This window comes from Ailuropoda melanoleuca, unplaced genomic scaffold, assembly GCF_002007445.2.
Source record: "Ailuropoda melanoleuca isolate Jingjing unplaced genomic scaffold, ASM200744v2 unplaced-scaffold11384, whole genome shotgun sequence".
Classification (NCBI taxonomy): Eukaryota; Metazoa; Chordata; class Mammalia; order Carnivora; family Ursidae; genus Ailuropoda; species Ailuropoda melanoleuca.
Window position 1 is genome coordinate 2,544,364 of NW_023179820.1, and position 24,516 is coordinate 2,568,879.

General features: G+C 34.0%; 1 pseudogene; it reads left to right on the top strand.

Annotated features, from left to right (window-relative positions):
* The first annotated feature begins 22,520 nt into the window (after positions 1 to 22,520).
* On the top strand, positions 22,521 to 24,404 carry LOC100465149 (annotated as a pseudogene).
* Positions 24,405 to 24,516: the final 112 nt, after the last annotated feature.

Here is a 24,516-nt window from a genome sequence, read left to right on the forward strand (position 1 = left end):
ACCAAAACAGACACAGAAAAGTACACAAAATACAAATGTCTAGCTCAATGAATTATCTCAAGGGAACAACTTATACCTGTGAGGCCAGGTGGAACATTGCCCACTGCCCAGAATCTCAACTCATGTTTTCTCCCAATGTTCAATCCCTCACTTCCCAAAGGACTTTCCCTCCTGAATTCTAGCAGCTTAGTTTGATTGTGTTTATTTTGAAAGTTACATTAAAGAGAATTATCCATGTATATACTTTTGTGCCTACCTTCTTTATTCCCTAATTTTTTTCTGAGTACTTCCCACTTAGGTGCATATAAAGATATCGTTTGCATTTTCATAGAGGCAGTCTTCCAATGCAAGTAAGAACCACAGGTATGTAATGTAAGTACACGCATGTGGGAATTCTACTCCAAGTTGGCATTTGGGTTGTCTCCTACACTTGGGCTTTTACAAACAATGCAGTAATAATTATTGTGAATATTTTTGATGTACATATTTATGTATTTTTGTTAAATATATTCATTGAATGATAACTGTTGGTTTTTCTTAAAGTGAATCTCCCATAAGCAAAATATATTTTATTCTTTTTACTTTTGCCCTTTCTTATAGGTTCATACTAGTAAATCATTAAGGTTTTAATTTGCATTTCTCCAATGTGTAACAGCATTGAACACCTTTCTTGTATGTTAAATAATAATTTTAATGTGCCATTTTTGAAGTTTCTAATCAAGCCTTATACCTTTTTTAAGAGTCCTTTTTTCTTATTAATTTATAGAAGCTCTGGGTTTTGTTTTGTTTTGCTTTGTTTCAAGTTTTTTAGTTAACACATAGTGTAATATTGGTTTCAGGAGTAGAATTTAGTGATTCATCACTTACATATAACACCCAGTGTTCATTACAAGTGCCCTCCTTAATGCCTATCACCCATTTAGCCCATCCCCTACCTACCTCCCCTGCATCAACCCTTAGTTTATTCTCTATAGCTGAGTCTCTTATGGTTTGCCTCCCTCTCTTTATTTTACCCCCTTCCCTTATGTTCACCTGTTCTATTTCTTAAATTTCACATGTAAGTGAAATCATATGGTATTTTCTTTCTCTGGTGATTTGTTTCACTGAGCATAATACACTCTAGCTCCATCCACAATGGCATGATTTCATTATTTTTGATAACTGAGTAATATTCATTCATATATATATATATTTATTTATTTATATTTATTACTTATCTTTATCCATTCATCAGTCTATGGACATTTGGACTGTTTCCATAATTTGGCCATTGTTGACAATGTTGCTGTAAGCATCAGGGTGCACTTGTCCCTTCAAATCTGTATTTTTGTATTCTTTTTGTATTATACTAGGTAAGTACGTAGTAGTGCAATTGCTGGGTTGTAGGGTAGCTCTATTTTTAACTTTTGGAGGAACTTCCATACTGTTTTCCAGAGTGGCTGCACCAGCTTGCATTCCCACCAGTAGTGTAAGAAAAAAAAGTATAGAATTTTGCTGATATATCCAGGTTTGTTGTCAAACCCGAATATAATTATCAATCTTCAGTATCATACATAACATTGTATACTAGAATGCATTTATAAACTAGCTTACATAATGTTTGAAATTATTAAAAAAGTAATTATAAACTAGGCATTTCAAGTATACAAGAAAAAGATATAAAATCTAAGAAACAGTTAAGATGGAGGAGATATTAGGAAATTGGAGTAAAAAAACCTATGTCTAAGTAAAAAGCTGATTTTGGATCCCAGCAATTGGATGCATAACTGTTCACAACCAAAGTCATGGAAAGGTATGTTAGAAATATTTTCATACTATATATAGAGATGCTCTGTATGAGCCCAGAATTTCCCCTGTCTTCTGAGAAGTGCATTTCAGTTTGGCAAATTAAATGTTCTGTACTGACAGAAGGCTGGAGCATGGAGAAAGGACACCATCAAAATATCTCTACATATATCAATTTGCATAACTATAGACAATGAAAGAGAAATGGAGGAGAAGTAGCATTATAAACTCTGTATTATGTTAGAAAGTATTGAAAGGACCCTAAGACTCCATAATATGTACAACCATCTTCCTTACTATTGCCAAAGTGCCTCAGAAAGGCATATAAATGAAAGTCATTTATATCACTCTGCTGCCCAGAGGAAACCAGCTTTATTCTTATGTTGATTTCCCTGTATATATTTAGAATATATTGTTGGTATTGGAAACAGAATATTGATAAATGTATACAAGGGCTAAAGTAATTTAAAATACCTTGAGGAATTTAACTTAAAAGAAATAACGTAGTATCAGTAATTACATATTTCAAGAAACAAAAGCTACCCAATAGTAAAATTAAAAACAAATCTTAACAGGCAATAGAAAATCAAAACTACTTTAACATTTAAATATTGTGAGCATTTTTACTATTAACTTTCTAATATTCTAATTTGTTTCAGAAGAATAACTTAAATTTTCCATTCATAATCAATAAAGTGTTTGTTTTTCTTTAAGAATGAATATATTTTCAAGAATAAGCAATCATTTAGTAGCAGTCAGTTTAGTGGTGATACTAATAACAGTAATAGTTTGAGTAGCAGCAACCGTCACTGAATAGCTCTGGCCAGTTACTGTGCTGTTAAATAGACACAAGTAAGTTAGAGTGGAGTCTTAATTTAATGCACAAGTTACTGAACTCCAGAGCAAGCACACTCATCTCTGTGTGAACTCTTATTATTGTCTCTAATTCTACAATTGAAAGCATATTTAATTCTGGACTTTCCAATGGAAAAAAAAAATACCAAAACAAAATAGACAAATAGAAACTTGGCCTACCTCTAGTGTACCTTCTCTTACCCAGGCAAATATGTAAATTACTAGTGCTTGGATAACATATTGCACTTGACACAATAATTTGGGGTAGGGAATCAAGATCAATAAATTTCTTCTTTTTTATTATGATATATTAGTCACCATACAGTACACTACATCATTAGTTTTTGATGCAGTGCTCCATGGTTCATTGTTTGCATATAACACCCACTGTTCCATGCGATACATGCAAGATTGATAAGTTTCTTAAACATTATTAGAACTGATAATCTTTGGGGTGCCTGGGTGGCACAGCAGTTAAGCATCTGCCTTTGGCTCAGGGTGTGATCCCGGCGTTATGGGATTGAGCCCTACATCAGGCTCCTATGCTATGAGCCTGCTTCTTCCTCTCCCACTCCCCCTGCTTGTGTTCCCTCTCTCGCTGGCTGTCTCTATCTCTGTCAAATAAATATATTAAAAAATCTTTTAAAAAAACTGATAATCTTTATTAAAAATTTATTCTTTTATTCAAGTCTACCCATCAGTTGTGTATAAAATACATATGTAGGGAAGAATAATCTTAAAAGTATGTATACAGAAGAAATAATTTTAAGTTACAAAATGTAATATATAAGAGTTTATGCAAGAAAAAATATCAGTAATGGTCAATTGCTCTTATTATTAGAATTAAAGCATAGACTAAATGCAATAATGCAAGTATTGTTAACTGAATAAGAAGAAAAGAGATGTATTTTAGACTGTCTTGTATAAAGCCGAAAACATTGGATATTTCTGTCTTCTAAGAATTGTGCAGATTAGAAGTAAAAAGTAAAGTATACATTTTTTGCTGTGAAGAGGATGTTCTCCAGGATTGGATTGGAGAAAATGTATTTAGGGACTTCTGGAAATAATTTAAAAAGATCAGCTTAGGGATTTGAAAATTACAAAAAGAATAAGTAAGGAAGAACTCATAAAAATCATTTATTGGAATCATGAAAGTGGTTAAATGAGATATTTTCTGTGGCAGGTTACAATCCCACCCTAGGAAAAGAAGGACTCTGTCTTCTTTAACCCCATTAGCTCCTTGAGTTCTTTTAACACACTTTGGCTATTCAAGTACATTGAGCAAACAGCATCATAAACAAAATAAGAATAGGAGTAGGAGGAAAAGGAAAAGAGAAGGAGGGCTCTTATCTTTCATTGGTTGACCTATGTCTGATCGTTTCACCTCTATCAAGACAGTTACATTAGAAGATTATGGGAAGTGCCATTGACTCATTTACCCCTAAGATCAAAAATGTATGTCTTAGTTCTCATTCCCTATGTGTCTGTTTGTATGTAAATCTCATACTCGGTCCTTGGCTGCTCTTCTCTTTAACCCCTTTGCACTACATTTTCTATCTACAAATTCAAAGTGTGTGTGATAGAGGCGCTGACTTCAGGAGGCTAGAACTGCTGTTGTAAGCCCGAGGGGCAAGTCAACCTCCAAAAAAGAAAGAAAATATCTGAAGACCTAAAGCCCCAAAAGAGTCTGACTTATGTATGTATACTACTGAAATGTTATGTATGTCTCTGTCCTAGCTTGATTAATGAGAAATTGCCTTAGGTGTTAATTTTGTTTCTTTTTGTGTATATTTTGAAAGGTATTAAATGAATTGTTACTGTCATATAGCATTTAAACTAATAATTTTCAAGATGTTATATGGAAGAGATTTGGCCTTTTTTCAAACATCTCATCAAATAAAATTGCCAATAATCAAGAAAAAGTTAATTATTCTATTAGTTATGTAACAGATTTTTATGTATCAAAATTATATATTAAACTTAAAAAGTTTATATAATCTTTTCTCTACATTTCCCTTTTCAATAAATGAAAAGTTTCTGTGATCTCACCAATTAAATAATTCTCTAAATATTTCTTACCACAATACTTTTTTTGTCAGAGTCTACAATTTTCCCAACCTAATCCATTCAAATTGCTAAAATATTCTTTATATGAATTAAGCAGCGCTTTTCAATACTTACTATTCATTAGATACTGTGGTAAACACTGCAAGGGAGGCAAGTTTTAATATATGATGTCCAACCTTCAGGTAGTCTGGTAATCTAGTGAGGAAAATAAAGAAATGTACATAAGAAGAAATTAATGCTCAGACCATAAACTATAAGTGATTGTGTGGAAAGTTAAAATTCCTTCTTTGAATCACTTTTTTCTATCATGTACCTTCAGTTTTATTGCCAACCATTCCATGTGTCTCATTTGTGTGCATTTATTGTTGTCATTTCTATTTCCTTTCTTTTCATGTTTCATCTATTCAACATTTGCATACAGAATAATTGTCCAATAAGAGCAATTTTATTGTAGACTCCTGGAGCTGAAATTTGTCTTAACACTCACTTAGAAACTGTTTCTTTCTCATCTTTGTATCTACTCCGCACTTAAAACAGAAATTATAACATGGTAGAAACAGTTATTTTCATTTGCTGAATTGGGTGGCTCAGGTTCTTTTCCCCTCCATAACATTTTCTGTGATTCTCCCGCATTTTCAAAATGTTCTCAAAATTATGAGACTAAAGTTTAAGGTCCATTATTATATGTGTTCAATTTACTTATCAACCTTATCTGATATGACTTCATAGAACCATTCTGCCATTTCAACCAAATCATTGTCTTCATTATCTCTGGAACATACTATTTATATTTTATAGTCTTTGACCTTCTCCACACACTGTTAAATCTAATGAAGTCTCTCCAGTCCTTCAGAAAAAAAAAAAAAGAATGTTTGTGGTATACACACACATACACACACATGCACTGGAATATTATTCAGCCACGAGAAAAAAAAGGAAGTGATGTCATTAGCAATAACTAGGATGGACTTTGATGTTATTATGCTAAATGCTGTTAGAGAAACACAAATACTATATTGTCACTTACGTGTGGAATCTGCAAAGCCAATCTGATTGAAACAGAGTAGAATGGTGATTACCAGAGACTGGGGGGTAGGGAAATCGGGGAGATGTCGACCAAAGATACAAATTGCTCTTAGAAGGTGAATAAGCTCTGAGGATTGAATGCACAGCATTGTGATTATAGTTAACAATATTTTTTTTTGTATTTTTGAAAGGTCCTAATACGGTAAATCTTAAAAGTTCTCACCACAATAAGAATAGTAGTTATGTGACATGAGAGTTGTCTTAGCTAACATTATGTTGATAATCATATTGAAATATTCCAAGTATTTCAAACCAACTTGTGTACACCTTAAACTTACACAATCTTACTTGTCAAGTATATCTCAATTTTAAAAGGATGCTTGTAAAGGATTGTTGAATGAATGAGAATCTTCAGATAATTTCTGTGAAGCTGAAAGAATGCTGCGTAGCATCTATTAATTTAGTAGAGGCATGTCAACACTTATTCATCAATTGATTTGTTTAAATTATCATTAATTAAAGCCTTACTATTTGCAAAATTCTCAAGATTCAGAAATTAATAAAATAGATATGACCTCTGTTTTCACAGACTTACAGTCTAATGGGAAAGACATTGAATGAATAAGCACATGGAATGTCTACAACAATCTTCACTTTCCTACATAGCTCTTATAATTGTATTCCTTTAAAAAAAGTTTATTGTTTTAATTTGCTGTTCTCTAATTCCAGCAAAATGAACATTTTAAAATTAATAATTAATTGATGATTTTATTTTTGTAAGCAAATAAGGATTTATCTTTGTAATGTATTACTCTTTTTCCCAGCTTCAGTGATACATATATGACATATAATATTGGGAAAGTTTAAGGTGTAAAACCTGTTCATTTTATACATATTTAGTGTTCGCCAACACCATCATCATGTCACATAATGACCATTTCTTTTTTGTTGTAAGAACATTTAAGACTTACTCTTTCAGCAACTTTCAAGTATATAGTAGAGTACCATTAACTAAAATCACCATTCTGTACATTAAAACCCCAGAATTTATTCATCTTGTAACAGGAAGTTTGTTCCCCTTAAATAACTCCCAATTTCCCCCAAGTCCCAGCCCCTGAAAACCTCCATTATAGTCTCTATCTATGACTTGATTTTTAGAATGCACATATAATTGAGCTCGTACAGTATTTGTCTTTCTCTCTGACTTATTTCACTTAGTTTAGTGTAATAAAAATACAACCTTGTTGTTGCAAAAGGCAAAATTTCCTTCCTTCTCCTGGATGAATAATATTTCTCTCTTGCTCTCACTCTCTCACTCTCTCTGGCTCTCTCTCCCTCCTGCTCTCTTTCTACCATTTTTACATATATATAGACCATTCAACTATTATTGGAGTTAGATCATTTCCATATGTTGGGTATTATGGATAATAGCCATGCAATGAACATGGGCATGTAGATGTCTTTTCGATACCCTGTTTTCATTGCCTTTGGATATGTATCCAGAAGTGGGATCGCTGGATCATATAGTAATTTTATTTCTGATTTTGGGGAAACCTTCATACTGTTTTGTAGCTGTAACAACTTTCATTTCCACCAACAGTGCACAAGTGTTTCCTTTTCTCCACATCTTCACCAATACTTGCTATCTGTCATCATTTTGATGATAGCTATTCAGATAGGTGTAAGGTAATAGATACCACAGTGGTTTTGATTTGCATTTCCCTGATGATTAGTGATGTTGTACACCTTTTCTTGTACCTGTTGGCCATTTGTATGTGTTCTTTAGAAAAATGTCTATTCAATTTCTTTGCCCATTTTTAATGTTTTTTTTTTTTTTTTTGCTGTAGGGTTGTATAAGATCTTATATATTTCCCTACTAACTCCTTATAAGATATACGATTTGTAAATATTTTGTCCTATTCCATAGGTTGCCTTTTCAGTTTGTTGATGGTTTCTTTTGCTGTGCAACTTTTTTTTTTTTTTTAAGATTTTATTTATTTATTTGACAGAGATAGAGACAGCCAGCTAGAGAGGGAACACAAGCAGGGGGAGTGGGAGAGGAAGAAGCAGGCTCATAGCAGAGGAGCCTGACATGGGGCTCGATCCCACGTGATCCCAGGATCACGCCCTGAGCCGAAGGCAGACGCTTAACCGCTGTGCCACCCAGGCGCCCCTTGCTGTGCAACTTTTTAATTTAATGTAGTCCCACTTCTTTATTTTTGCTTTTTCTGCCTCTGCTTTTGGTGTTAAATCAAAAAAAAAAAAAAAAAGAGAGAGAGAGAAAAGAAAAAGAAATAAAATCATTTTCAAGACCAATCTCAAGGGAACTTTCTCCCTAGGTTTTATTTCAGAAGCTTTGAGTTGATTTTTATGTAAAATATAAGATAAATATCCCCTTTCATTCATTTGCATGTGACTATACAGTTTTCCCAGCCCGATTTATTAGAGAAACTATCATTTTCCCATTGTATATTCCTGACTCCCTTGTCATAAATTAATTAATCACATTTTTGTGGGTTTATGTCTGCGCTGTCTTTTCTCTTCCATTAATTTCTTTTTTTTTTTAATATTTATTTATTTATTTATTATTTACTTATTTATTTGACAGAGAGAGAGAGACAGCCAGCAAGAGAGGGAACACAGGCAGGGGGAGTGAGAGAGGAAGAAGCAGGCTTCCAGTGGAGGAGCCTGGTGTGGGGCTCGATCCCAGAATGCCGGGATCACACTCTGAGCAGAAGGCAGACACCCCTGTTCCATTAATTTCTGTGCCTGTTTACATGCAATACTATACTATTTTGATGACTATAGGTTTGTAGTACATCTTAAAATCGGAGTGTGATGCTTCCAACTTTGTTTTTTTCTTCTATTGTTTGGCTGTTTGGGTTTTTTGTGGATCCAAACAAATTTTAGAATTTTTAAAACAGTTCTGTTAAATACGCCATTGTAATTTTCATGGAGATTGCACAGAGTCTGTGTATCACTTTAGGTAATATGGACATTTAAACAATATTAATTCTTCTAATCCATGAGAGTGGACTATATTTCCTTTATTTGTGTCTTCAACTGCTTTCATCAATATCTGTAGTTCCCAGTGTACATTTTTTTTTTTTTTACTTCTTTGGTTAAATGTATTCCTAAGTATTTAGGAATGTATACTTGGCCTCAAAAATTGTTGGGAAGTATTCTCAACTCTTATTTTTTTGGGAGAGTTTGAGAAGGATTGGGATTATGTCTTCTTTAAATGATTGCTAGAATTTGCCAGTTGAAGCCATCTGGTCCTGAATTTGTTTGTTGGGAGGTTTTTAATTACTGACTCAATTTTCTTACTACTAATCAGTCTGTTCAGATTTTCTATTTCCTCATGATTCAATCTTGGTACACTTTATTTCTCTAGGAATTTATCCATCTCTTCTAGGCTGTACATTTTGTTAACACATAGTTGTTGATTAAAGTCTCTTATTATCCTTTCCATTTGTGTGATATCAGCTTCTTTAGCTCCTCTTTCATGTATGATTTCATTCACTCGAGTCTCCTTTTTTGTCTTCCTAAGTCTAGCTAAAGGTTTGTCTATTTTGTTTATTTAAAAAAAACAGCTCTTAGTTTCACTGATTGTTTTTATTGTTTTTTGATCTCTATTTCATTTGCTTCTGCTCTGATCTTTGTTATTTCCTTCATTCTACTAACTTTGGGCTTACTGTTTCTTCTTTTCTAGCTTCTTGAGAAATAGGTTGTTATTAGAGATCTTTTTCCTCAATATCAGTGTTTATGATTGTAAACTTCCCTATTAGATCTCAGTTTACTACATAAGTATTGGTATTTTGTATTTTCATATTTATTTGTCTCAACATACTTTTTTATTTCTTTTTTGAATTTTTCTTTGACTCATTGATTGTCCAGGAGCATGTTTTATTTTGTTTTGTTTTGTTTTTAAGAGCATGTTTTTAATATCCACATAATTGTGAATTTTCAGTTTTCTTCTTACAATTTATTCTAGTTTTATACCATCATGATTGGAAAAGATGCTTGATATGATTTCAATCTACCTATATTTCTTAGACTTTTTTTGTGGCTTAACGTGATCTATCCTGGAGAATGTTCCATTTATGCTTAAGAAAATAGTATATTCTTTTCTCTTGGGTGGAATATTTTATAAATGTCTATTTGGTCCATCTGATCTAATGTATAGTTTAAGTCCAATGTTTTCTTACTGATTTTCTGATTAGATTATCTATCTGTTGTTGAAATGAGGTATTGGAGCTCTTTACTATTATTGTATTACAGTCATTCTCTATCTTCAGATCTATTAATATTTACTGTATATATTTAGTTGATCCCATGTTTTTTGTATAAATATTTACTAATGTTATATCCTCTTGATGAATTGAGTCTTTTACCATTATATAATGAACTTCTTTGTCTCTCATTACTGTCTTTGGCTTAAAGTCTATTTTGTCTGAAATAAGTATAGCTACCCGTTTTCTTTCAGTTTCCACATGCATAGGGTATCTTTTTCAATTACATCATTCAGTCTGTTTGTCCTTAAAGTTGAGGTGAATCTCATTTAGGCAGCGTATTGAGAGAATTTAGTCTATTTGCAATTAAGATCATTTTTGATAGGCTTGAATTACTATTGTCATTTTGTCTTTTTATTTGTAATCTCTTTGTTCTCTTGTACTTCTCTTGTCCTCTTCCCTTGTGATTTCATAATTTTGTGCAGTGAATGCTTTGATTCATTTCTCTTTATTTTTTTTTTCTATAGACTATATGTTTTGTTGTTACCATGAGGCTTATATAAAACTTCTTTTATTTACAACAGTCTATTTTAAGATATAACAAGTTAGATTCAAACACATAAAAAAGCTATACATTTTTACCTTCTCCCACACATATTTTATGAATTTAAATTCACAATTTCCATCTTTCCACATTGGTATCCTTTAACAAATTATTGTAGCACTGGTTGTTTTTAATACTTTTGTTTTTTAACATTCATACTAGAGTTATGAGTGATTTATCCACCACCATTTCAACATTAGAGTATACTGATTTTAACTATATATTTACTTTTACCAGTGATTTTTATACTTTTATGTTTTCCTATCACTAATTTATGTTCTTTTGTTTCAGCTTAAAGCTCCCTTTAACATTTCTGTTAAGGTAGGTCTCACAGTGATGAACTCCTTCAGCTTTTGTTTCTCTAGAAAATACTTTCTCTCTCTTGCTTGTGGGGAACAAGGTGAGACAACCCTGCACAAAGGACAGCACATCTGGAGAGGGTCTTGCAAGGTAATTGTATAAGATTAGTCATCAAAAAATGTTGGGGAAAGGGCTGTCAATGAGTGCTATTACCATTTCAGATATACATTCTTTGAAAGTGTTCTTGCATTTGTCACCCAGAAGGTATTCCTATGCCTGAAATATAATTTTGTGACCTCCCTAAGCCACATTAAGTTGGGGTGAGTTCATGAGCTTTTCGTTAAAAGCTAAGAAATTTAAATTTTATAGTGCAAGTGATAAAAGTTCTTTAATATTTTAAGGTAGGGGAATCATGTGAATTGGAACAATAATTCTGGTAATCATCCAAAAAGTTGGATGGGAAATGAAAGCATCAAGAATAGCACCTGTTAGGAAGATGGAGAGTGATTAGGGAAATGGAGGTGAGGAAATGAATCTCCTGGGAAATCCAGGAAGCTAAGTGGAGAGAGCTTGGTGGCTAAAATAATGTGAGAAGTATTATGTTTTCTAAATTAAGCAATTAAGACTTTTAATCATGAGTGAAATTGTGATAGAGGAAAGGGTGTAAGGTATAGGAAATAGTGGGTTTCATTCAGATTATATAAAATATAAAGTATTTGTTCAACTTATGGTTGAACTATGGTGTAATAATAGTAAGCATACAAATATATCTGCAACCATCATAATAACCCCCTCAGACAAGATAAATGCCAGCATACTAATTTTTCCAATAAAAAAGGAGAATTAAGAATGTCTACATGACTAATTTTTAGCCACATTTCTATAAAGACTTCTACTCCCAAACTAATTGTTCTGCCTGCTAACTTGCCAGTGGGTTTGGGGATCGCACAGCCTTTCAAAGCAGCAAAATGACCCTTACATACTGATTAGAGAAAATCATTCTGCTCCTCCATGTCTACATACATCTCGTGGTATTCTTTCAAGTCCATGCCTTTAATACTGTAGTTAGTGGTCTGAATGATATCTTCTTTTGTATATTGCTTTGGTTAGGCTTTATTTTCTTATGAGTTGCAGAAACATCAACTCCAGATGGCTTAGGCAATAAAGGACTACACATCAGAGTTAGGAACAGCTTCAGGGTTGGTTTGATTCAGCAGTTCAACAGTAACACAGAGACCTAATTTCTTTCTGTCTCTCACTCAGACTGGTTTCCTCTTATGGTCACAACTTGAATGCTAGCAATTACCTTGGCTTTCTACTTTGTCTTTGGGGAGAAAAATTTGCATTTATTCTCTCTCACAGCAGTGGAAAAGTGCTAAGGCCTTTGCAACATGACTTTATCTTGTCCTATTTCAATGTCTCTTGGACAGGCTCCCAGTCTGCCAGCAGTCATGCTTCTTGGACAAATGAGAGCTTTGTATTCCTGAGAGGACGATGTCTTTGGTAGACACTCACTTGCTGATAAGGACTAATTTCAGGTAGTTTACATGGGAGGCATTAGGACTGCTCTTTAGTCTTTGGTAATATGTCATGTGATAGTAAAGATTTAGTGCAAACTGTGTCCTCCTCTGACAGAATTTAACTAAATAACACGAGTAGATCTTGTAACACTTTTCTTCATCCAGAGAGATGTAAAGTTGCTTTTGGAACCTTTTTCAGACAGGCAAGGAAGTTTCATTCCCCCATAAACCCTCATTAAAAGTTTTCTCCAGAGGGGTGCCTGGGTGGGATCTATCAGCTAAGCATCAGACTCTTGGTTTCGGCTCAGGTCATGATCTCATGGGTCATGAGATGGAACCCCATGTGGGGTTCCGCATTCAGTGGGGAGTCTGCTTAGAGATTCTCTCCCTCTGCTCCCCCCCCACTTGTACACACGGACACTCTTTCCCTCTCCCTCTCTTTCTCTCTCTCTCAAATACATAAATAACACCTTTTAGTTTTCTCTAGGCTCAATGGTTAAAAATTGGTCATATCCAACACTGAAAGAGTAAATGGGCATGGGAAATGGGAGTTTCTGACTAGCGTGGGTCTGGGCTACATCTTAGAGCCAGAAGTAAGACCTTCTCAGAACAATATGAGATGAGCTGTTGTCAGGGAAGAAGGGACCTGACCAACAGTTTAGGGTGATTATGAAAGCAAGGGATTTGGGTGTTGAGAAAACAACACCCAGAGAGTCAAATAATAGGCCATTCTTACTTTATAAATCTAAAACCAAATGCTGCATTTTCTCCCACAATTAGTCTTTCTCTTCTAAGTTAATAGCAACACAATCTAGTGCTGAAGCAAGCAAGCAAGAAGAAAGAAAGAAAGAAGAAAGAAAAAGGGGAAAGGGAAGGAGAGGAGAGGAGGAAAGGAAAGGGAAGGGAAGGGAAGGAAAGGAAAGGAAAGAAAGGAAAGGAAAGGAAAGGAAAGGAAAGGAAAGGAAAGGAAAGGAAAGGAAAGGAAAGGAAAGAAAGGAAAGGAAAGGGAAAACAGAAAAGCCTTAGAGACACTCTTGTACCTTCGTATCCCTAATACTCCAGTTTGGTTTTAAGCGTATTTATGTGGCTCCAGCTCCAATCTAATGTTCTCTTTCCAAGCTCACTGCAGAGCATCTTTGACCAAGTCTGTCACAGGCCTCCCTAGTATGCCTCCATATCTGCTGCTCCGTACTCCATTCTCCACAAGTGAACATAGATTCCTTGCCTGCCAGAGCTCAGGCACAACCAATAGGATCAAGATGGGGAAATATAAAATGTATAGAAGAACACTCTTGAGATATAAATTACAAATTTGCCGCTATTCCCTCACCACCACCTGCAATAAATAAAAATGGCCTTGTCTTCTGTCTTTAGAAGTGACTTCTCACTCAAATGAAAATTTGTCAGTAAATATTCCACCTGATGCAAGTTATTTTTCAAGTGATCAAACAGTATATCATTGTTTGATTTACTTGCAAACTTTATCAACGGTGAAAGAAGTTCTCTTTCTTCAAAACAGTTAAGCCATTACCTAACTGTAAAGCTGTTTAGAAATGCTTACTGGGTTGTAGTTTTAAACAAAAAGACAATTAACTGTAGACCTCAGCAATAATTACACAAAATAACAACTATTATCAAGATAAATTACAAAAGGGCATCAATACTGACTAGTCAGTAAGATAAGCTTCAAACTATTATAGTAAGTGAAACTGATTCTGGTTAGGAGGTATATGTGTATTTCATTGATTTTACATCTCTACAGATTTAACAATGATGTAATGATTGTTTATGCATCTGAATTTTAATGATTATGTTGTTATCCATTACTATTTTTCATGTCAGTCAATTTGAATTCTAGCCCTGACTTTGTAAATACCAAGTGTGTAATTTAGAGCAATTTGTTAAGCTTTTCTGAATTTCAATATCTTCATCTATAAATGCTTACTTTCCAGTGTCATTGGGAGACAATAAATATCCATTATGTTTATATCTAAGCAAATACTGAGATCACTTTGAACTTAAAGTTTTCATATTATACCAAAATTAGCATTTTTAATAATTTAAATCAATTTTTAAAGTATTTTACTTATCTATTCATAAGAGACAGAAAGAGAAAGAAGCAGAGGCAGAGGGAGAAGCAGGCCCCCTGCAAAGCAGGAAGCCCAATGCAGGACTCGATCCCAGGACCCTGGGAACATGACCTGAGCCAAAGTCAGACGCTTATTCAACTGAGCCACCCAGGCGCCCAATTTATATCAATTTTTTTACTCCTCAGTTTTCTCCCTTTTTTTCTGATTTTACATCCCTAATCAATTCAGCACATTTTTGTTAGACAATTACAGATATAGATTATTCCCCTTACTAGCCATAAACAATTGAATGAAGAAAGGGAGGCAGAATGAGGTGGGGTCCCTTCACCTTGTAGTCTTTTAATATTCAGCTGAGAGGATTTCTTTTAGAGGTAGTTCCAGTGTTTCTTCTAGCAGCTTGCTTTTTTTTTTGTCGCTTGTATTGTTGCTGTCATATTTATGTTATTATGTAAACAGTGCCTTTTATTTGTTTGTGGTTGAAAAAAAAGCAGAGGAATGAGAAGAAACTTGTTTGTGGGTTTACTAATATGTTAGGCATTTCAAAATATTTTCTCATTCAATAATTGAAATACTCTAGATAATTTGACAAACTGCTTTTTTCTCCAAAGGAAATACTCTTTCCATAATTCTGAACTAGTTTTTTTTTTTTTATTTTGACTTGAATGGAAGGAAGCTTTATCATTTTTTTAAAGATTTATTTATTTGTTTGAGAGAGAGAGAGAGAACGAGCTGGGGGGAGAGGCAGAAGGAGAGGGAGAAGCAGAATCCCTGCTGTGCAGGGAGCGTGACACAGGGTGCAATCCCAGGACCCTGAGATTATTACCTGAACCAAAGGCTGAGCCACCCAGGTAACCATGCTTAATCATTTTTATATGATTCAGAGAATTACAAAAATTGTAATTGGCATAGAAATTCATAATACACAAATATTCATTATTTCATTATTATTTATTGAGTGCTTATAATATGTCAAGTATCATTTGATATGATTTATATGTTTTATCTCATTTCAGGTCAAAATGAACCCTTTAAGGTGATATTGCTTTTCTCCTCATTTTGCAGATGACAATGATTTAAAAAGTAAATAAAAGAAACGAGTCACTGAGATATAACACATCCTGTTCAAACTCATATGGACAGTAAATAATAGAACATACTCTGAATGACAGTGCCATGCTGCCAACAGTAAATGACTCTATTTTCTTATTTTCAGATTTTTTTAGTAATGATAATTTTTCCTATTCTTTTTACGATGTTGCAGATAACAATTAAAAATATGTAGGGGCGCCTGGGTGGCACAGCGGTTAAGCGTCTGCCTTCGGCTCAGGGCGTGATCCCGGTGTTATGGGATCGAGCCCCACATCAGGCTCCTCCGCTGTGAGCCTGCTTCTTCCTCTCCTACTCCCCCTGCTTGTGTTCCCTCTTTCACTGGCTGTCTCTATCTCTGTCAAATAAATAAATAAAATCTTTAAAAAAAAAAAAACAATTAAAAATATGTAAAATGCACTGTCTTGTCAAAGACTACAAAGTAAAAACAAATAAAAAATAAAGAAGAAACAATACTACCATGCAATCGAGAAAATTTGATTATTTTCCTGCTTCAGCCAGTAAAACAATGATGGGAAATAATTGCTTTTGCTTCATTAAAATAAAGAAGCTGGCCAGATTATGTCTATAGTCCTCTCCAGCTCTAAAATTTAGGATTGTCTCTCTTTGACCCATGAAAATTATGTAGCTTCATAAAAGTCCAGTATTGCTAAAAAGATTATCCATGTAACCAGTTCTCCAATGGAAGATAGGGATTTCACTATCCCAGAAATTTCCCCTTTATTGTCAATCACCCACCCTCATCCTTCTCAATCACCAGTCTGGCCTCTGTCCCTGTAGAAATTTATATAGATGAAATTATGCTATACATGCTCTTTTATGTTTGGTTTACTTACTCAATATAATGTCAGGGACAGTCTATATTGACGCATGCATTACCAATAGACAGATTTAAAAAAATACTTCATGTGTGTAGTAATGTCCATTTATAACAGTTACTTTTTCTTTTTACATCTTGTATTAGCTCAGGCTGCTTTAACAAAACACCATAACCTGGGTGGCTTACATAGAAAGTTACTTTCCCAGAATTCTGCGGTCTGACTCCAAAATCAGAGTGCTAGCATAGTCAGTTCTTGGTAGACGTTCTTTTTGGCTCGCAGATGGTTGCCTTCTTATTGTTTACTCACAAAGCAGAGAGTGAGATCTCTGGTGTCTATTCTTATATGGACATCAATCATATTGGAAAAGGGCCCCACTCACATAAGTACCTCATTTCCTTAATTATCTCCTTATTGGCTCTATCTCCAAGTGCAGTTACATTGAAGGCTGGGATTCAACAAAATTTGGGAGACACAATTCAATCCATAACACATATTGAACAACAGGTGGTTTCCAGTTAGGAGTAATTCTGATCAAAATGCTATGAACAATCCGGTCCAAATCTTTTTCAGAACACATGTTTTCATTGCTTTTAGATCCATTCGAGAAGCAGAATTCCTAAATTGCTAGTTCCTACGATAGTGTATGCTTATGATTACTGAAAAACTACCAAATTTCTTTCCAAGGTACCATTTACACTCCAATCAAAATTTTAATAAGGTCAGTAGTTCAAAGTCCTTAAAATGCTTTTCATTATCCAGACTTTTATTGTTAGCCATTCTAGTGAAAGTGATGTGATATTAAATTGGGGGTTTTCTTTTCATTTATTTGGTCTCTAAAGAAGGTGAGCATCTTTCCAAGAGTACTTTGGTTGCTCATATACCTTCTGTGACGTTTCTCTTCACATCTTTACACATTTTGATTGGGATTTTTTTTTTTTTACTATTTTAATTGAATTTTTTTCTAAATAGTTTTGAACATTTTTATTTTAGATATTGATTATTTGTCAGATATTTGTATATGAATATTTCCCCCCAAACCTTGGTTTACACACAGTTTATTTCTTTTTCAAGTTTTTATTTAAATTCCGGTTAGTTAACATATAGTGTAATATTGGTTTCAGGTATAGAATTTAGGGATTCATCACATACATATAACACTCAGCAAAAGTGCCCTCTCTAATACCTATCACCCTTTTCACCCATCTCCCCATCCACCCTCAGTTCATTCCCTATAGTTAAGAGTCTGTTTTGTGGTTTGCCTCTCTCTTTTTCTCCCCTTATCTTCAGCTGTTTTGTTTCTTAAATTCTGCATATGAGTGAAATCAGTCAGGTATTTGTCCTTCTCTAACTGACTTATTTCACTCAGCATAATACTCTCTGGCTCTATCCAAGTCATTGCAAATGGCAAGATTTCATTTTTTATGGCTGAGTAATATTCCCTTGTGTATATATACCACATCTTCTTTATCCATTTATCAGTTGATGGACATTCAGGTTCTTTCCATAGTTTGGCTATTGTTGATAATGCTGCTATAAACATCAGGGTGTATGTATCCCTTTGAATCTGTATTTTTGTAAACTTTGGGTCAATATCTAGTAGAGTAATTGTGGGGTCATAGCGTAGTTCTATTTTTAACTGTTACAGGGAAAAACAGATGTTGGTGAGGATATGGTGAAGGGGGAATCCTTGTGCACCGTAGGTGGAATGCAAACCGGTGCAGCCACTCTGGAAAACAGTATGAAGATTCCTCGAAGCTTAAAATGATCTTGTTGAGGCTTGGTTTTAGAACATCTTAAGACCTTCAATAGCTGTTATTTTAGTACAGTTTTTTATTCCTAAATGTGGTCATTCTACTGTCTTATTTGAATACTTCATGTATGTAGTAAGATCTTCCCACTCTGGCTGGTCTGAAGCCCCAATGTTTCCCAGTGTGCACAGCCTCTAGCATTTTCATTCCACTCTCAATCCAAGCAGCTGCACCTGTATGACCAAATGACTCAGCCAAAGGTCCTTGAGGAATGCTCATAGAGATTTCCATCTTTCCCTCCCCCAGCTCTGGTCCTTCTCCAATAAACTGCCCTACGAGATCCAGGTAATTCAGGACCCCTACTAATGATTTCTGTCTCCTTGGTACAGTGGAATATCACATTCTTCTTGTGCTCCATGTTTATACATTGTTTCAACTCAAGGAACTTTTGTCTGTGCAGAGATCCAAAGAATATATGGGTCTCACCTCATGAATTTCCCTTCTCTGAGAAATAGCCCTATGCTTATCATTTTTTAAGGTCTAAAAATAGATGTTTTGTGTATTTTGTCAATTCATTTATAATCGCAGGGAAATTCTAGTACAGTTATACTATCATAGGAGGTAAAAGTAGCCATTTTTTCAAAATATAAGTGAATATTTACCCAAAGAAAATGATATTTATTGAAAAGATATATGAATTCTTACATTTACTGCAGAATTATTTACAATAACCAAGATATGGAAACTATATATATATATATATACACACAGTGGAATATTGTGCAGCCATAAAAAGAGATCATGCCTTATGAGACAACATAGATAGACCTAGAGGTTATTATGCTAAGTGAAATAAGTCACACTGAGAAAGACAAATACCATATGATTTCACTCAGATGTGAAATCTAAAAAAAATGAATAAATAAAAAGAATCAACCCTATAAATGCAAAGAACAAAATGATGGTTGCCAGAGGATAAGGCGTTAGAGGCTGGAGAAAATGTGTGAAGGGGGAGAGGGATATACAGACTTCTCATTACAGAATGAATAAGCCATGGGAATAAAAGACATAGCCTATAGCCAATGACATTGTAATAGCAATTTAAGAAGACACATGGTAGCTACACTTGTGTAGAACATAGCATAATGTATAAACTTGTTGAGGGATGTCTCTGTGGCTCAGTCAGTTGACTTCATCTGCGTTCACCTCAGGTTGTGATCCCAAAGTGGTGGGATGGAGCCCCAGGTCAGCTCTCTGCTCAGCAGGGAGTCTGCTTCTCCCTCTGCCCCTCCCCCTGCTCATGCTCTCTCTCTTTCAAATAAATAAATTTGTTGACTCACTATGTTTTATACCTGAAACCAATGTAATGTTTTGTGTCAACTATATGCAAATAAAATAACTAAAAATATTAAAAAAAAAAGATAATTTGCAAGAGAGCTTGATATCCTGCCTAGTCATTCAGGGTCACCAGTTTTTCTGCACAAAAGTGTATGTCCTTCCAAACTATCCTAGTTACTTTGAAGGGAAGCTAAATATAGTCAATTGTTAATAAAGTCATCTAAAATAAACTTGAACAAAAATATACATGTATATGTGTATGTGAATACATATTTATGTTTCAATTTCTCCTTTCTTAGATACTCAAATACTAATATTCAAATTGTGGATATCTTTAATCTGATTTTTTTAATCTAATAATACATCATGGAGAAATTGCCGTAATAGTCCACAGAGATATTTTCACACTTTTTATAGCATTGTGTACTACATTAGATGGCTATATCATAATTTATTAAACCAGTATTCTATTGACGGACATTTGAATTATTTTTGTTTATCATTTAAAAGTAGTGTTTAAGAATAGTATTATGCATACATTTATTTATTCATATTTTTGGCAGTTTGTCTTTGGTGTAATTTCTTAGAAGTGGGAATGCTGGGCCAATGGGTAAATTATATATATATATATATATATATATATANGCAAAATGGGACTGGTACCACCAATGAAAGAGAATTTGTCATATTTAAAAAATTATATATATATATATATATATATAATTTTTTAAATATGACAAATTCTCTTTCATTGGTGGTACCAGTCCCATTTTGCATTCCCACTAGTAATACATAAGAGTTAAACACACTTTGTAGAAAGTCCATTTATATTTTAAAAGAGATACTAAATAAGAAAATCATAGAATAAGAAGGAAATGTTTGCTAAAATTCTTTTTTTTAGTTGTAGGCAATGAAATCCATAAGTGGCCATCACCTTGTTGAAATAAAGTGTGTTCAATCCTTTATTTTTAAATGAAACAAATGAATAATCCAGAAGAAACCTTATTGAAATTTTTTCTTTTTTTTTTTTTAAGATTTTATTTTTTTATTTATTTATCAGAGACAGAGTTCAAGCAGCACTAATGGCAAACAGAGGGAAAAGCAGGCTCCCTTCTGAGCAGGGAGCCCAACTGGGGACTAGATCCCAGGACCCTGGGATCATAACCTGAGCTGAAGGCAGATGCTTGACCGACTGAGCCACCCAGGCATCCCAAAATCTTTTCTAGGAGACCATACATTTCTAGTTTTACTAAAATTCTTAAATAAAAGCTTTTATAACCTGGTTACATCTACCTAACATTTAGAAGAATACCCAAATACACGCCTATGTGGAGCATAGACAGCAGATTCTTCAGGTGTGGGTGAGCCTTTTTAAAAAGTATTCCACCAAAATTTACTTGGCTGTTGTTTTTACCATCGCAGTCAGATTTCTACCAGCCCCAAGAATTATTCAGCTTAGTCTTTCTTACATCTCTCTATTCATATTCCTCATAATTAGGAAGAAGCACCTGTTTCTAGCCTTCTCTGACAGCAACTGTCAGCTGCAGATGGGATATTGATGATCGAGGAAAATGACAGATTGCTTAATGCCAGTGACTGAACACCAGATACAATATCTACATTTTACATCTGAACCTTATAATGGCTTATTTCTGTCATATTTCAGCAGGAGGGCTTACAATTTCTTTTATATAAAACCATGAATATATGATTAGACATAACTATAGCTATATCTCAAGCTCTTTCTGTATCAAAATCAAATACTAATCATCAAACACCTTGTTTCAAGCAAGATGAGCTATTCACAAATTTGTCAGATTATTTACTCTATGGTTTCCTTTAATATTACAAAACTAGTCTAAATTAGACAATACATAATGAAGGTTTATATATTATTAACTCCAACCTAACTTCTAAATTAAAGAAGGGAATGGTTGCTGGAGCTTTCCCTTCGAAAGTTACTTATTTTAGCCTTTAAGAAGGATAAGATACATAGAGGGAGGAGAATCTCAGGGACAGATATATGGTGGTTCTGATAATTACAAAAGCTTCAGTTGTGTATTTGATTTCAAATCATATATGAATTATTTAATTAACACTAAGTTTAAATGTAGGAAATGTGAATGCAATTGAAACAAAGATCTAAAAGTGTTAATTCCTTACAAGTTATGTAATTGAATTCTTTTTCTTTTTCTGAAGAACTACCAATGTCTTATTGCACATGAAAATAAAGAAGAAATAAAATAAAATATGTAGCATTCAACTTAGAGATATGATGGGAGAGACAATATCTAATCATATCTGTTCTAGTCAAATCCCTGATTGTATTCGTATCATTATATAGATGGATATACAAATAAAATATCCACAGGTGAAGAGCAATAGGGGCATGTTATAGTCAAGAGTGTCTAAAAATAGTTGAAATATTATTAACTCAAGGGAAAAAATGCACTAAAAATTTATGTTAGGTTTATTTTATTTTTATTTTCTTTGTTTTGTTTTATGTTTTTTGCTTTTACACTAATTCAGACAGTTCTTGGAGTAAAATAATTGTGATGAGAAATCCTACAATAAATAAGAATTACCTTCTTCATTTAAATATTGCATCAGAATAACCTTTAGAATGAATAGTAAGAGAAAATCAGCAGCTTCTCTGATATGACTCTGGTTTTAAACTTTTTAACATTTCATATTTACAGAAAAATGTGCAGAAATATCATCAAGAATTTCCATATATTTTACCCAGATTCCTCAAATGTCAACATTTTATATGTGCTTTATCATATTATCTATCTGACCTACATATCGTCTAAATTTTCTTTTTTTTTAACCCTCTGAAAATAAGTTGCAGATCTGCGTTCCCTTTGCCTTAATTATTTTAGTATGTGTTTCCTAAAAACAGGAACTTTTTTACATAAAATAGTAGAATTATCAAAATGAGGAAACTACTGGTAGTCTGTAGGTGGGGAGAGCCGCATGCCTCGGGGAGCAGTGTTTTCGTGGCTGTATCGGTATTTGACAGCTGCCATGAATTCTGGAGCCATGAGGATCTACAGCAGAGGACATTTCCAGGTCAAAAATGAAAAAAAAAAAAGCAGAAAAATCCAAATATAAGCCGCTTTGGGGACAAGTATTTTACAGTGACTCACCTTCTGTCACCATATCTGGGAGGGCAAGTTGAAGAATTTCTCAGGAAAGATATCGGATATCTTATTTCAAATAAAAAGGAAGCTAAATTTGCACAAACCTTGGGAAGAATTGCTTCTGTACCAAGTCCAGAATGTGCATATACGGCACAAACCGCTTCACCTCATCCCACCCATGGTGGAAGTTCTATTGTCTCCAGATTCAGCGTGTTTGAGCAGAGGAAAATCATTGATTGTAAAGGTATCAAGGACTATGATTTTATTCTTTCAAATAGTATATTATCAAAAGCTGTTTCATGGGGAGTAAAAATTCTTCATCCATATTGATGGGAAAAAGAGTAGGTATGGGCACCCAGAGAGCAAGAACAAGTGGACTCAAAAAACCTTTTGTAAAGATGGTACAAGCCAACTTTATAGACCATTTTATCTTCAGCTGATCAATATGCCTTTTATAAATTACTCTAATCAGAAGCACCCCGGTCCATTTGATGTAGATAAGCCATTTAGCATCCAAAAGCAAACTCAGAATCCAAACAGATGGCAGTAAATGTGGTGGAATCCCGATTCGACACCATTTGAAAGAGAAGGAAAAAGGATGCTATGAATACTGCTTGCAGAAATATAAAGCTCTTGAAGCTCCTCTTCCAAATGAGGAACACAGAAACTGCACAGATTTATCACGACCAAGTTGTTGATGATATTGTTTCTAAGTTAATTTTTTGACTTTGTGGAATAGGAAAAGGACATGCCTAAAAAGAAAAGAATAAAATACAGTATTTGATCCCTTTCTCGTATTATTGCAACTGTCCTGAAAAAAACCTGAACCAAAAGAAAAGCTAGAATTGCAATATATTTCTCAGAAAGACTTCAGAGGAAATAATATACAAGTAATTGAGCAGAGTTTCCTGCACGAAGAAACAAGGAAACCTGAAAAAAAGTTTGTGTTTATTTCACAATAAGCAAATTGAGAGGACTTGATGAAAAAGAACCAGTGTATGTTCCATGTTAAAAATCTAGCAGAACATGATACAAAACAAAATTTTACAAATCTTCCTCCACATAAAAATGAACAGGGATGCATTCTTGACATTTTTGAACATAAATTAATAATAAATGAAAATGACTTAGAAGAACTAAGGGCAGATCACTGCGCATGTAAGCTACAGGCATCTGTACAAGTTTCTAACGTCAATACAAATCACACTGCATCTCAACCAAAACAAAGTCAGACACTGCTTTTTCCAGCAAAGGACCTGAAGGAAAAGGACCTTCACCCAATATTTGGTCATGATTCCAGACTGTTAACAATAAACAGTTCACAGAAGCAGCTAAGAATTCAGGCAAAGACTCCATGCCAAAGTCCTCCTGAGGACCCCAATGAATGTGAAAATCAAGAATATGGATAGTTTAATTTTTGGTAAGATCCATTGGAAAGTGAAACTATTATCAGGAATAAATAAAACAGAATCTAGAACCAAGTGTGGAATTTGATAAGGAAAGAACTGAATTTCTTACTATACAAGAAGGAAACAGAATTTGTACCTCTCCAGTACAAGCCCTACCGGACTTATTTCAGACTAGTGAAGAGAGGTCAGAATTTTTGTGTTTCACAAGCCACATTGAAAACAGTGGTGTATGGGATGCTTTAGATATTTGGGAAGAGAAAAATTTAGATAATCTGTGGTCAATGTTTTTCTCTTCCTTTTCAACTTCTGCAACTTTACTGGCTTTTAGACCTAAAAAAATAAATATCTTTCAGAAGTGAAAAAAATCAGAGAACTACTATTGTTATAATTCTATTGGTCAATATGTAGACCTTATAGATATTTTTTCTAGTCGGCAAATGAATAAATGCACTCAAAAACAAATTCACTTTT